Below are 11,663 nucleotides of genomic sequence, written 5' to 3' on the forward strand. Positions count from 1 at the left end.
ACTGTGACATCACAAATGTTCTAGAATGTTCTATTATGATGACATCATACTGTGACATCACAAATGTTCTAGAATGTACTATTATGACTTCATACTGTGACATCACAAATGTTCTAGAATGTTCTATTATGACTTCATACTGTGACATCACAAATGTTCTAGAATGTTTTGCCATTCATTCCTTACGGACCAAAATGTCCCGGTTAAAGTCGATTTGTAGCGGTGCGGTGAAACTTTCCAAAAAGTAATAGCAACTCGAGTTGGAGCAAGCCGGTCGTTTTGATACCTTACACTTGTGTGTGGTGTGAAAGCTGGTCTATGAATGGTCTATTATGACAAATAAGACGGTTCAATGACTTTATCTAAATCCAATCAATATTCCTAATGCCGTTTCAATGTAAGGTTATAAAAATAAACATATAAACATTCATATAATACAATAACCACCTAAATATATAGCTTTGGCTCCTCTACAAGTAGGGTATATCTGCAGAGCCGCAAGCCCAACATCTGGGCGGGGCTTCGGGGCTTGTACTCTGTGTGAGGCGGGACTTCGGGGCTTGTACTCTGTGTGAGGCGGGGCTTCGGGGCTTGTACTCTGTGTGACTGCGTGGGCGGGGAGTCGGGGCTTGTACTCTGTGTTGTTTCCTGTAAAACCCGGAAGTAGTCAGTTTGTGCTGTTTATTTTTAACCCTAACCATAACCATAACCTTAACCCTAACCCACAACACGGAACATGGAACACAGAAATGCTGTCGAGTCCTCACTGCTTGTAAAAATAAACAGCACAAACTGACTACTTCCGGGTTTTACATGAAACAACACAGAGTACAAGCCCATACGCCCCGCCCATGCAGGGTTATTTTTTTTCCTAGCCGCATTTCTCGGAGACGCTCTCTGATTGGCCGACGCCTGTTTCTACACTGGTTAAGCTTAGGCACTTTTTCGAAGTTGGTTAAGGTTAGAGTTTGTCTTAGAGCGTGACGGCAAGTTCTTTCGACGGTTAAGCTTAGGCACTCTTTCGAAGTTGGTTAAGGTTAGAGTTTGTCTTAGAGCATGGCGATAGAACGCCAGGTAGTTTGCAGGCTGTTCGACGCGGAAATGGGCAAAGACACAGCTCGTCACGCGATTGGGCAAGCATGTCAGTGGCCTATCAGAGAGCGTCAGTCAGTGGCCAATCAGAGAGCGTCTCCGAGAAATGCGGCTAGGAAAAAAAATTACGCGCCCATGCACAGTCACACAGAGTACAAGCCCCAAAGTCCCGCCTCACACAGAGTACAAGCCCCGAAGCCCCGCCCAGACGTCTGCAGATTAATGCTATTGCAAATGAGAGGGTCATAATTATACAGGAAGAGCGCGTTCCGCTGCGAAAATGAATTTGAGGTATGCAAAAGAAAACTAAAATACAAAAATACCTTATTTATTGTATTCTGGTGATTTGTTTTGCACTTTGTGATGAATTCAATTAACTGCTATTATAGAGCTCATTCTCAACGCCACTGAAGGCCACACCAAAGCACACTTTTTAGGGATTCAACCACATTATGACAACAACCTTATCATCAAGCGATTCAACACAACAGCATTGCCAAAGTACGGACCAGAACCATAACATCATTATCACTCACCAAAGCTGTGGCCTGTGGGCTCACTTGAAGAGAAAGGCAGCACTGGCTTTCGATGCTGGCCAATGCGTTAAGTCACGGCTGTCCCGACTCCCATGGTATTGCGTGTAAACGTTTTTATCCTCTTAACTTACTTTACTTACTTAGGCCCATCACTCCCAATGGAGCATAGGCCATCTACGACTATTCTCCATCCAACACAGCTTTATCCTCGGTGGAAAAGGTCCTCTCCTCCAAATTCAGGGTTTCAAACCTATGCTTGAGTAAATAATCCACCTTGTTCATTTTCACGTAACGTCACTAGCTAGGTAACGTTAGTTCACACAGTAGCTGCCGTTAGCAATGAAAAGCTGAACCACCAGCCAATCAACTTTGAAATACGAAATTACGTTTCACGTGGGGCTAGGAGCTCCGAGCCCCACTTGCCATCAAATTGATGTGAATGATAAAACACCCTGAGCATGTGCACTTGGATTTCCCCACGTACCGTACACACTGCATTGATAGAGAGGGGCTAGCCCCATTCATGCTATTTGAGACCTAATGATCCGAAGAATGACGCAATCTGAAACAGCAAGGCAGAGATGACATGAACTAAAATACTAATAAAATGTATATGCAATTTAGTAAGATGCTATATCCATACATAATACATTTGAGCAAATAATATGCAAATCTTTAAGAATGAATAACATTTATGGCGGCTACGTGGCGTAGTGGGCAAGGCACTCGCCACGAATGCAGAGACGCTGGGCTCGCCTGTTCGAGCCCAGCGCTCCACATTGCTTTCAGTTTAGCTGGTCGTTCATACTAATACACATTGGCCGTATTAGGGGGTGGGAAACTGATGGGTGGGGATCGGGCGTTGTGGACAGCGACTCCTACAGGTCAGTTGGTGCGCCTGCGCAGTAGAATCAGGAAGTGTCGGGGGCAGCGTGAGCCTCCCACGCGTTACTCCTCGCCACTGAGAGATCGAGCTGCGCAGGTGAAAAGATGCGACTGCTGTTACCTCAAGTACCGGAGGGGACTTGTGCTATGTATGACTTAGTCCACATTGCAGCCGGCTTGTGGGAGGCAAGAAACAGCGTTCGTGACAGGGGAGGGTTGAATTGGATGATATGAAATTGGGATGGGAGAAAAATATAGAAAAATGGGAGAAAAAGTGGATAAAAAAAAAATAAATGAATAACATTTGTCTGCAGTTCTTTTTGGTGACACTAGGTGGGGCTCTGCCCCTAATGACCAGTCGCCACTGGTAATAGTAGAAGACATAAATATAGGCAATACAATTATTGTAAAGATAAAATAAGCAGTGTAAACAATATAATAATTAAGAACTTAAAGCCATGTGGCAAAACAACGGGGCAGACTACAATGAATGAATGAATGAATTCTTTATTTTGAATGTTTACAAATAAACAAGCGAAAAGGATAGGTTTGAAGCCAAATGGCGTATAGAACAACCTACCCCTAATTCAAAAACAAAGGCCAAGTCTGCAAAAAAGTTAAAGTTTTCAAAATGAAACAATCAACAAAAGCAACAATATATTTGCATTTGCTAGCATGCTAGCGATCTAAACAATCAATCCATGCCAAAGCTAGTTCTATATCATACTAGCTTCCGCTCAGCGTCATCTGCACACATCTCACTCCAGTGACGTGCACTGAATAAAAACCTCACAATGTACCTTTACATACCAACATCCGTCTGACCACACCCCCATCCGCTACCTACATAAGCAGGGGTGGGGCCACACACTCATCTCCTTCTCAAATTTCACCCCAAGCGAGTGCCTGTATACCAATCACTTGAAATGGGAAAGAAAGTATTTATCTGAAGAAAGGAAGAACAAGGAGATACGTTGACGTTATATCTTTATTTTCTCTCTCACTATTTCGAGAAAATACGGCGATAATGTCTTCGTCACTGGAGTGTCTGGAAGATGATGATCATTCTGACCTCCACCGGCTTTTTCGTATTAGGGGCTCGCGTCGCTGATATACTCCCCACCTGCAGTCCTCCTTGCTGCGGCTGGATAGGTATTGAACCTCCGGTCATACAGCTGGACTGTGGGAGGCACCGGCTGTTGTGAGAAACTGGTTGCTTCCGAGCTGGGTGAGTAATGTTTTGCTTGCAAGCACTAGTTGTCTGCTAGTGCTATGGGGGCTAGCTGACAATTTTACGAAGGCCGGCCCCAGATTGGGGTCCTCTGCTCGGCTTCTAGGCGGCGGACGGAGGATCTTGGTCTGACGCCCATGATGGTCAAACTAGTGGGCCGCGACCGAGACCTGGTTGAACCCGGGATTCTCTGGACAAGCGGATGCTTCTCTGTCCCGTGCAGGCCCCATCTTTCACATGAATGTGGAAGTACACCCTAAAGCACGAGGAAAAGTGGGCATGGATCTTCTTTATCGGTAGTTCCATGCTCAAGTCGGCTGTAGCCCGTATGGGAATTGAGCCGACTCCGCTGCATGTCTGGTAAATCACAGTTGAAAACTGTGTTGACATTTATTTGTCTCTTCTCTCTTAGGATGAGGAGGGACTCAGGCGGCGGCCTGTCTGAAGTGTGGCTTGTTATGTCGTTGTGTACAGTTCAGGTGATAGCTGCTTAGCTGGCGTGCTAGTTTGTGGCCTACTGTTGTTATCCAGTCAGCTGTTAGCTGCGGCGCTAGCTCGTTGTGTTCACTAGGCTAGGAAACGTTAGCTTGTTGCTATCAGTCGGGCGGCTGTTAGCTTAATGCTACACTGTTGAACGTTACTGTGACTATAACATGCCTTAAACACTCTGACTACGACGTCATCTTTGACAGAGGATGTTAGTCGACCCTACACCCAGGTGCCATGCCAGCGAGGACTTCGTCAACATGGAGAACGGCGGCTGGGTGGGTGGCGTAGCGGACATTACCCTCGTCACCAACGCAGGAGATGCCGGGTTCGACTCGGTGTCCCGTTAACCAGTGTTGCAGTCCTCTCGGCCTGCGCTCAGGGTGGAGGTAGGAGTCCTGACCGGACTTTAAACACTTCTTCTTTCCTTCCCTTCTAAATGTTTTGTAATAACGATGTTTCCAAAACGTGTGTTGCTGCAATACATTGAGGATACGACGCGTGTTGTGTGTGAATTGTCTTGTCACTGGTATAGCTTCTCTCGCCATAGAAAATCGGCGTTGTTTTTTACATGTGTAAAAATTAACTGGTTAGTTGTGATGAGAACATGTGTGTTCATGTAACGTGGGTGAACTCACAACTAAGGGTTAATTAACCTGTGAAGCTATGCTTAGTGACATGTGATTGAGGAATGAATCCTTTTCTCAGCCTGTGATGACAATGAACAGCATGTTCACATATTAACAGGGGTACCTGTTCAACCTGGTCGTATCAAGGGTAAGGTAGGAGGGGTGACCCCCCCCCGGTTTCCCTGGGGCTTCCCCCCCTCCTCTCAGACATGTTTGTTTACAATATATTGTGTCACTGTGTTTGTGGGGATACGATGTAACCCTCAGCTTAAGTTGCTGGGGTTGTGCTTCCGCTTGAGAAACGATTATTTTCCTAGGGAAAAGGTTGTTTGGTCACTATCATGTGTGCTTAGCAAGGCCTGTGGCCAATACGTAATCAAGGACTTATGTCTCTCTCGTTATGAAAAACGGCGTTCCTCTGTAGTAAGAGTGTACTTTTGCCATTTTTTGTTGTGATGAAGGGTTGTGTGTGTCGTTGAGATCTACAACTGGGTTAGGTTTTGGCCCACAGAAGCACATGTGTAAGTCTGGTACCGGGGCTCTTAAAGGGGCCCTCTCTGTTCTGTGTTTTTTCCTTAGTAAAAATCAGATAGCAGGTTAGCACATGAGCTATGTGAAGCTGTTAGATGCTTCATGTAGCATGCTATGACTATGACTTTACTTTGTCATTACATCGTATCAGGGGTGAGGGGTCGTAAAGGGGTGAACTGGTAAACCTTTCCTCCCCTTTTCTGATTGGTCAGGGGTTAAAACCCCCTGTCCTTCAGGGTTCCTGTCACGTTGCTGTTCGGCCCGTTACAGGGTAGGGGGGGGAGGGAGTTTCCTGGTCCCACGCCCTATTCCCCCACCATAGAGTACGTCACTGAGCGCGTTTCTATTGGTAAGACTTCCGTGAGTTGTTCAGGTTCCATGTTATGGATCTGTTTCAGGGAGTTGTCAGAGCTCCTCCTCACGAAGCTTCTCCTCAAGGAGAAGTGCCTTCTGTGAGTTCGGACCCTCCTTCCCAGTGAGGGAGCCTCCTCAGAGTTTCAGAGCCTCCTCCTCAGATTGTCAAGGTGAGTAGAACTTCAAAAAGGAGTTCTGCTCTATTGTATGTGTATTCGATTCAATTCGATTATTGAGTGTTTATTGGTTCAGTGCCTCCTCCTCGGAGAGCCCTAACCCAAGTGTTACATAGCTCAATGTTGCAATATTTCTTTTCAATCTATACAGCTCACGTGGGAAGTCTCTCTGGGGGTTCCCCGTCCTCTCCTTTTTGGAGTAGGTGGACGGGGTATTGTTTAGGGTTTCCCTGACTCCTCGCTTTATAGGTCTGTTGAGTCATGGGTTTCCCCCCGTCATAGGGGTACGTCACTCACCGTCCCCTCTTATGAAGTATGGTTGACGGGGTGGTGTTTCCCTCAGCCTCGTCGCATGGGACCCATGTCCGTATTATTTTTTCTTTTTCTGAAAAGGTCAAATTAAAAAGCGGCTTCTTGTCGTTCCCCAGGCGGCTTGGAGGAACGGTATCTGGTGTCTTGTTAGACTATCCATTGATGTGTTTTGGGTCTCGACGTGTACATAGTGCTGGCTCTGGGTGTTTCTGATAGGAATCACGCATGAGGCTGGTGCGCCTTGGTTGCTCGTTATTAAAACGGCGTTTTTATAGGGCAACTGGGATGGAGTTTGTCTCTTCCGAGTGCCAGTTTACTAGGTTTGTCTCGACGAATTCTCGTTCATATCTGGGGGATGTTAACGGAATAGATCAAAACATAGGTAGAGGGGTCTCATGCCCTTGGGGTGGGCCACTGAGCGCGGTACGAATGGGACCGTCTGGGTGGCGCCCTCTATAATGTTTAGATCGACACGCGTACCTACCCCCTCTCCTGGAGTGGGGATGTCGGCGTGATTAGGGCACGGGACTGGTTCTGGTCACGCTGGTCCAGGTCAGTTAACCCGTTGTCCGCCGGGGACGCAGATCTGCTGTTCTGGTACCCTGAGGGACTTGTGCTTTTTTCAGGGGGAAAAATGCCGGGTCGGCCCGGGTGTCACAGGGTTGGGCGTTATGGAGACAGCTGTCATAAAGGGGCTTGGGTCTCCATTCTCTTTGCCCCTCTCTTCTCCCGCTTACGCATGGCTGAGAGGGGGCTGTTGAGGTGGTTTTTATAGTACTCCTCTGGCATCCCTGTGTACGTCCCGGTCTGCCGGGCCCGGTCCGAAGTCCTTTTCGTCGACCCGTAGGCCTGGGATAACCCTTTTTGAAAACTGAAACACTTGTACTGCGGTATAGCCAGTGTATACCCGCAGGTGTGTTTTGGAGTTTTTTCTTGAGGGGTTATAGGAACAACCACTGCATGTGGTACCAAGAGGGTGGTTGATTCCCTGGTGTGTTGGAGCGGAGTCAACTCCCGGGTTACCCGGTTGAGTGTGCCCCTGCACGTTCATGACGTCTGCCAATCGTGTCTGCCTCGGCCCTCTGGGTCGGGTTTTTTTGGTGGAGGCTTTGTCATGGTGCGCAACAATGCCAGCATACGCCCCTTCCGCCGGGGTGCTGTTTTCAGTTGACCCCTTTGGCGCCTGTGTCGTCCGCAGTGCTCCAGGCTCGGGTCAAATGCCTGCTGCCTGGTTTGAGGGATCGACCTCTTCTGGAGGTCGTCTCCCCGGTGTGCTGCCTGCTCCCGCTGTAGTGTAGCCTCTTGAGTGCTTCGAGTTACAGCCATGCTGACTGCCTGAGTATGCCAGGGTCAGTGTGCCAGGCGGCGTGCTAGTGGGGGGAAGGTCCCGCTCTTGGATGGGCCCTGTCCGAATACGCTGGCGATGTGGGGGGCGGTGTCACTAGTGACCGCCTGGTGAGGTCTTGATGCTGTGGCGTCGTTGACCTCCCCGGGCCCCCTTTTTCCGGGGGATCCAGTCCCTTCAGTGGGTCTGGGTCTTCCTTCGTGCTCCGCTGCTACGGCCTTGCCACAGGGTTGAGTTTGCTCTTGACCCCGTGATTTTGGGGGCGGTAACAAGGTTTGTTCCTTCCGTTCGTTCCCTGGTGGCATGCGGGTTGTGCGCGTGCGTAGTCGTGGGGTCAAGCCACGGTCTGCTCACCCTGTGCGTTGAGTTGCTCGAGTTCCTCTTCGCACGGTCGTATCCTCCATTAGGGAGGGTCGGGGGGCTCGGTCCTCCCCGGTCTGATGGTTGTGGGGGGCCTCAGCGGGGTACATTTGTCGAGCTTCAAGCTCCCGCTCAGCTCCCGTTGTGCAGATGACGCTGAGCGGAAGCTAGTATGATATAGAACGATAGGTTATGAATATAACCGTAGTTCTATGAATACTAGTGACGCTCAGCGTCTAGACGCCACTGCGGCCCTTGATCTTTCCTTGTGGTGAAATGTTTGGGAAGGAGATGAGTGTGTGGCCCCACCCCTGCTTATGTAGGTAGCGGATGGGGGTGTGGTCAGTTGGTATGTAAAGGTACATTGTGAGGTTTTTATTCAGTGCACGTCACTGGAGTGAAATGTTTGCAGATGACGCTGAGCGTCACTAGTATTCATAGAACTACGGTTATATTCATAACCTATCGATAATATGTAAAAGGTGAAAGACTCACACTCACAGCCATGCTGATTTGGCTAAATGACATCTAGCTTTGGAAACAGCTTTTAGTCAGGGGAGTGCCATGGATTCTACATAGAGCCCCATTGTACTTGTTTTTTTTGCGTAGCAGCTCGCGCAGGTAGGGGGCAACTCAGTCACATGACTCAGTTGGTATTGCCGATTGGCTCGAACACGGTATGTTTATAAACAAGAAACCCATCTATACAGCACATAACACAAAAAACACCATCCCTACTGTAAAACATTGTGGCATAGCATCATGTTATGGGGTGTTTTCCATCAGCAGGGACCAGGGCACGTCAAGATAGAGAGGGGAAATGGATTGAGATCAAATACAGAAACAATCTTGAGGCTGCTGTCTTCTGCGAGAGAGTTGAAATTGGAAGGGAGGCTTACCTCTCAGCATGACAGCGACCCAAAAGCAGACATCTATAAGCAACCGTGGAGTAGCTAAAAAGCTGGCCTAGTTAGAGTTCTGACTTAAATCCCATTGAAAATCTGTGGAGGGAAGAGTGCAAGGCAACAGTCCTATGAGGAAAAATGGACAAATGTTGCCCATGGTGCAAATCGGATATGTACAGATATAGATATAGTATCTACAGATATGTAAAAGGACTATAGTACAGACCAGTGTTGTAGTCTAAATCTCCAGTCCGAGTCGAGTCTCGAGTCCCCAGTGTTCGAGTCTGAGTCCAAGTCTGAGTCACCAAAGAAGAGTCAAGTCTGAGTCGAGTCCCCATTACCCTAGTCTGAGTCCAAGTCATCAAGGTTGAGTCCACTCCACTCTGGTAGTCAAAGAGCTGACATACAAATAAAATTATAATTCTACATTAAACATAAATTACACTGCAATAGGTGCAAGACGATGACGGGTTCTCTCGTTCATACATTTTGGACTTGTCCAAATCTATATAACTATTGGACATCTATATTTGATACTTTGTCTGTAATATTTCGAATCAAAATTGAACCTTCCCCCACAATCGCAATCTTTGGAGTTGCACCAGAGGATATGCCTATTCCAATAAAATACTCGAAAGACATTGCTTTTACTACCCTAATTGCTAGGCGTCTAATGCTTATGATGTGGAAGCAGGAGGCCTCTCCCACACATGCCCAATGGACCAGAGATGTGATGGTTTTCCTACACTTGGAAAAGATGAGATGCACCTTAGGAGGCTCTACGGATATTCTATAAGACATGGCAACCTTTTTTGACTTATATGGAAAATGTAAAGATGTGTACACTTCCATAGTTTACTCTGTAGGACTGTGCTGAGACTTCATGGCAAGTTGTGACTGACGTGTAAGAGATATCAAAGATGTGAATGTGTTTTTGTTTTGTTGGGTTTGTATTTTACTTATTTACTTATCTGATGTGTATGTCTCTGTTAGTTTAATGGCAAGCACAGATAGACTCAGAAGGAGCTTCTATCCCCAGGGCCCAGGAGTTCAAAAATTTTAATCCCTATCTGATTGGATCATATTTGGATTTTGGGTAGTTCAAAACCAAAAAACAGGATTAGGATCACTTTGATATCCGATCAGATCAGGAAATCAAATCCAAGCTTTAATCTGGATCAAATCTTCAAAACAGGTAGTTCAAACCAACAACACAGGATTGGGATCAGTTTGATCCCCAAAAAAATTGATTTTCTTGATCCCACCAGAGGGGTGGATTTCCAGTGGATTACAAGAGCAAAATGTACTATACAATTTATTTAAAAATATGTTTAAATATAAATAAGATGGCAAAGTTTGTTAACTGAAATAATACAAAACTTTAGCCTTCATGGCAAATCAATTAAATGTTTTATCTTTTGGTCACATTTGTGGTGGCCTATTTTGTTTTCAACCAAATGCTGATGATATAAATGTTTATGCTCATAAAAGTATCAGAACAAAGATTGTCAATCACAAATGTAATTTAGATTAAAGAACAAATATCTCCAACAAAAAAAAGTCCATCATCTGTCATCACTCATCACCTTCAGCAAACTGAAACCTCACTTAGAATTCAGCCCCCATAGGCGGTCAGGTGGCGTAGCGGAGATTGCGCTCGTCACCAATGCAAGAGGCTGCGGTCTCGACTCCCTGAGTCAGCATTGCCTTGGCTTGGGCTGATCGCTATACTAACTCGTTTGGCTGGGTTAGGGGGAGGGAAGCCGTGGGTGGGAAACTGGTGTTGTGGACAGCGACGCCTACAGGTCAGGTCTGGGCGCTTGCTCAGCGGAGGCAGGACTTCACTTCTGTCAGGATCCTAGGCCCGGTCCTGGCTGGACTGGGCAGGATGGTAACACTGGGCAGTATCCTCCACCTAACTTTGGGCAATGCCCTCTATCTGACATTGGCCCTCGGCCTGACATTGGCGCCCTACCACCCTCTAGTGGTGACAAACAATCGGTGCGCTCCAGTACACTGGACATCCTGACTACTGTGTTAACTATAATTAATAGTTTGATTAATGTGGTGTCATGGTGTGTACTGTCATTGTCTTTCCCTTCCCTGGTGTGATGTCATGCACTGTTTTGGGTTGTTAGGAGTTGCTTTTGTGTTTAGTTGTGTTTAGTTGTTCTTTGCTTATTGTCTAGGTGTTGTTGTGATTCTGTGTTGGCCAGGTGTTCTTAATTGTTAATTAGTCGGGGTATTTAGGTGTCTGTCTGTCTCCCCTTCGTTGTGGCGACATTCCTCCAGTTACCCCCTGTTCCTCCACGTCGTGTCGCACCGTTCTCCCTCTAGTAAGTCTTAGTGTTTGTTGTTTTTGTATTGTGAAGTTTGTTATTTAGTTTCTGTATTCTCCTTGTATTGCACTGGATTCTACAGTAAACACCCTTCTCCAAGCTTCACTCCTCGCCTCTGCCTCCTCCATTCCTTCCCTTTCTGTATTATTGCATTCAACCTAACCCCGTCGTGACAGAATGTCGCCACCAACATTAACGAATGCAGCAGGAAAGGCAAGCGATACCATCACCGTTGTCCTGGCCCTGATGGCCGGTGACATGAAGAGTTACTCACTGGCCAAATGGGGGTTCCTACTCCGGAAGATCGACCAGGTCGCCACTGAGAACCCGACACTGCAGACGGCGATGTGGGAGATGGCTGAACATATTGCGGTCCTCATGGAGAAGCATAAGCCGAAGGCTAGTGTAGCTAGCCTGCCGACTGTTCTCAGGCTTACGGTCAGCCTAGATCCTCCCACAGCCGCTGAGGTTGCTCGGATGTC

Source organism: Notolepis coatsorum (assembly GCF_963971535.1).
Source record: "Notolepis coatsorum genome assembly, chromosome: 6".
Lineage (NCBI taxonomy): Eukaryota > Metazoa > Chordata > Actinopteri > Aulopiformes > Paralepididae > Notolepis > Notolepis coatsorum.